Source organism: Podarcis erhardii, assembly GCF_964252035.2.
Source record: "Podarcis erhardii genome assembly, chromosome: 9".
NCBI lineage: Eukaryota > Metazoa > Chordata > Lepidosauria > Squamata > Lacertidae > Podarcis > Podarcis erhardii.
This window is the reverse complement of record NC_138512.1, coordinates 72326347-72330649: the sequence shown is the minus strand read 5'-3', so window position 1 is coordinate 72330649 and position 4303 is coordinate 72326347. Positions and strand designations below refer to the sequence as shown.

Sequence of the window (4303 nt, the reverse complement as noted above, 5' to 3'; positions counted from 1 at the left end):
ATACTTCCTCTTCACCCCTTGGCCTCATGCCTAGTATACTCCTTTCCATTGGTCCAGTGTGGTGGGTTGGGAGTCACTGAGCTCCTCAGGCCTAGCAGAGGTTTCCTGCCAGGGTTCTAGCTCCATGAACGCTGGTGCTGTGTGTCTGGTCCAGGGACCCCTGCCCACTGGTCCCCAATTTAGCACCTCCTCAATCACCAGCATCAGGTCTGGCTCCTTAGCCAGCAACTCTTCAACCTCAGACTCAGTGTTTTAAATGCAGTTGGAGTTCATGACAAACACTAACCCTTTTCACCTTGTTCGAACCACCTCATCTGAATAACATTGTCTCATTCCCCCCCCCCCCAAATCCATGCATTTATTAAACCTGTACACATGGTGTTCTCCATTTAGGTGTTAGTGAGTCATGTTTGTGAAGATCTACTGACTATAACAGCACAGTCCACTTCATGTACTCCCTGTCTTGGTTTAGCAGGGACAAGTCCTGTTCCTGGGAAATATCTGTTCCTTTTCTCCCCCTGTTTTCTTTTCTTTGGGGAAATTTGGAGAAAGCATATCTCTTGTTGTAGACACATCTGATGTTTTCCTCCCTTGTGGCTGGGCAAAAACTACCTATCCAGAAGACAGACAATGCTGAAAGCACATGAGTCATAACTCTCCCAAAATAAGGATAACCAGATTCATTGTTGGATTAAAATTATATTATGCATTACATTTTTTAAAAGAAAGCTTTTATGCTCAGTTGATGCAAGTCAGTTCAGGACAAGCTCTTGCAAATAAAATGAATACAGAGTTGTACAGCAGGGAATATGGGTGGGGAAGCAGTGACCATTTCTGTTCATCAAGTAGGAGAGGATGTCTCTGAACATCTGGGAAGAAACAAAATTACATTAAAAATTCTGCTGCCCCGATGTGAAAACTTTTTCTTTCTTTTTTTGGTATTCTGAGCTGGAAAAGAGCTATGAAGTCTGTAATATTTATTTTATCTTTGAGGTGTGCATTGTGAGCTGCATATTTAAAACTCAGCAACATGATTAGCTAGAATGTTTGTGAACATTCTGTGACATCAGAGCAACCCGACCAATGTAAGCATAACAACCAAATGGTCAGTTTTTCATAACATGCACCTATCTATACCACAGACTAAGCATAGTTAGAAGCTGAATTTAAGACAAATAAGCAAGTTCATTATTATCATCTAGCCCTGCAAGTAGAGACTGCCAGTAGCAATTGGGATCTACTCAGTACATTCCAACAGTTAACCAGTGTTGTTATGAAAGTTGGGTGCAATAATTTGATCCACCCGCCTAAAAAAGAAGACAAAGAAGATGAAAGAAATACCTCTTGCCATTGTACACTCCAATGAAATAAAATGTCCCTGGCCAGAGAGAGTCAAATCGGCCCTTTCGTGAATTTTGATTGGTTGCCATGGCAACAGAGACACACTCCATTTAGCACTGGAACTCTCGCCACAACAGAAGGTGAGATAGAGTAGAGTGGAAGTGGTTCCCGTGGGCTGTCTCTATGCAAACCAAGCTAGGCCACTCACAAAACAACATGGTCGGATTCTCAGATGCTTCCCCCTCCCACTTTCAAAACAAGAAGACCCTTGTAATCAGCTCAGTCATACTATAACCTGAGAGACCAGGGTTCAAATTCCCACTGGGCCACATGAAACCTTCTGAGTGACCTTGGGCCCATCAGTGTCTCTCTAAGCCTAACCTACCTCACAGGATTGTTGCAGGAATTAACTGAAGAAGCGCGGGGCGGTGAACCATGTAACCACTTCTTCCACTACGGAGGGAAAAGCAGGATATAAATGCAATAAACAAACAAGTAGACATTTATGGCTGAATTAACCACTGTGATAAGTACTGTTGTATGGACTCCAATCTCTGAGTGGCAAGAGACTCCATGGCTGCCTAGGCTCACTCAGGGTTCAGTTTCCTTGGAATGAAGGTCAATGGAAACTATGGTTTCTTTGGTATGTATGGCTTCATTTACACACATATACAACCTGAGCATAAGATGGAGGGGCTCACAGCATTAACACCCCAATAGATCTTGCCTCTCTATTAGTTTTCCAGAAAAGAACCAACCTCAGCTTTGGGTCCAGCACAGAGCACAACTTGCCTCTGTTTCTCCAGCTTCTAACATCAGCCAAACACTCAAACATAAAACTCTGGCTATTCCTCTTCTACTTCACAAAGTGATGTTAGGTGAAGGGGGGGATACCTGTGATTGTCTCTATGGCAACAGGGAAACATCTTTGGACATGTAAATGGAAGTACTTAACTGGCTGGCTGAAGTCATTGCTTTAACAAAAGAACTGCTTGGGCTGCTTTTCTCCTGTATATTGTAGCCCAACATATACAGATTTGGAGAGGTGTCACTGATAGGTGTAATCCACACTTTCTACCCTCCCAACATAGAGCAGTATGGTACAGAGCAGGGGCTCAACAAAATACCAGACCACTGCTACCTAAGAACATAAGAAGGGCCTTCTGCATCAGGACAATGGCCTGTTAAGTCCAGCATCCTCTTCTCAGCTTGTAGGCAACCCACAAGCAAGGCCAAAGCATTCTCCTCTCCTGTGGTCTCCAACAAGTGGTATTCAGAAACACCACTGTGTTTTCCTGTGAAGGCAGAGAAAAGAATAGCCACAATGGCTAGTAGCCATCAAGAGCCTTTTCCTCCATGAATTTGTCTAATCCTTGAGCAATGACAAACCTAGACAGCATCTTAAAAAGCAAAGACATCACCTTGCCAACAAAGATCCGTATAGTTAAAGCTATGGTTTTCCCAGTAGTGATGTATGGAAGTGAAAGCTGGACCATAAAGAAGGCTGATCGCCGAAGAATTGATGCTTTTGAATTATGGTGTTGGAGGAGACTCTTGAGAGTCCCATGGACTGTAAGAAGATCAAACCTCTCCATTCTTAAGGAAATCAGCCCTGAGTGCTCACTGGAAGGACAGATCGTGAAGCTGAGGCTCCAGTACTTTGGCCACCTCATGAGAAGAGAAGACTCCCTGGAAAAGACCCTGATGTTGGGAAAGATGGAGGGCACAAGCAGAAGGGGACAACAAAGGATGAGATGGTTGGACAGTGTTGAGTTTGACCAGTGTTGAGGCAGTGGAAGACAGGAGTGCCTGGTGTGCTCTGGTCCATGGGGTCAGGAAGAGTCGGACACGACTAAACAACAACAAATGGTGGTTATCACTACCTTCTGTGGGAGTGAGTTCCATAGTTTAACTATGCGCTGAGCTAAGAAGTACTTTCTTTCATCTGTCCCAAATCTTCAAAGAGCTTCATTGGAATTCCATGAATTCCATGGGTTCTATAATTATCAGAGAGGGGGAAGGACTTTTCTCCATCCAATTTCTTCATGGCAGACATATGTAATTTTATAAACTTCTACCATGTAACTCATCATGTTCTGACCACCCAATTGCCTTTGGACCTCCCAGATCTCCATTGATACCATGAACTTTTATCTCAGACAGTTCTGTCAATGAGTTCTAGTGTTAAGAAACTTTCAGCCTTTGCTGGAAGTTTTTGGAAGATACGAGGCTGATTGTAAGTGGGGTGCTAGTGTTAGGTTCATGCTCCGTGTTTGCAATCATGGGATTGTTGTCTATCACATGATGGTGTATGTTTTCATTCCACAGTGTAGGAAGTGATGGAGACAGGATGTTTTGGAATTACTGTGTTCTTTCTCTCTTTGCTGCCTGATGAGAAAGAGGAAGGAGCTAAGTTAGAATGCTCTGAGTGTATTATATATAAATAAAGTAGATTAGCCGAAATGCTGAGATATTGAGTCTGTTACGTGAACTGCCAATACTCTGCAGATCCATAAGTGTGCTGATGCTTCTTGGTATCAGTCGCTGTGGTGTTTGAGCTGAAGAAAACTTTTGAAGCTCCCAAACGATCGACCAGGAGGGAGATAACATGCCAATCGGGCATGTGTCTCTACCAGGGTCCTACATGAGAGTAGGGTGATCCTAACAGCTAGATCTCTGTAGCCAGTAGGTGGTGGCAATAGGGGTGTAATCCATAATACTAATGGGAAGTCAGATGTAATATACCACCCCCCAACCCAAATTGGGATGACTTCTTTAAGTGACTTTCCTTGAAGTTTTCAAGCAATGAAGTAGCCAAGGGGGATGTTTTACTCTGTTTTCTATATATATATATATACTCCCTTTCTGTACTTCCAAAAATACCTTGCATGGTCACATGGTACTGGAAGGAAGCACACCTGGGAGGCTGCAGATACAGCTGCTCAATGAGCATTCAAGGTAT

At 43.4% G+C, this 4303-nt stretch overlaps 1 long non-coding RNA gene across 1 annotated transcript; it reads right to left on the bottom strand.

Annotated features, from left to right (window-relative positions):
- Nucleotides 1-340: 340 nt before the first annotated feature.
- On the bottom strand, nt 341-1422 carry LOC309349788. The gene is made up of 2 exons (XR_014160190.1): nt 1342-1422; nt 341-612 (listed from the first exon to the last, which is right to left on the bottom strand). It is a non-coding gene; the product is annotated as an uncharacterized lncRNA (long non-coding RNA).
- Nucleotides 1423-4303: the final 2881 nt, after the last annotated feature.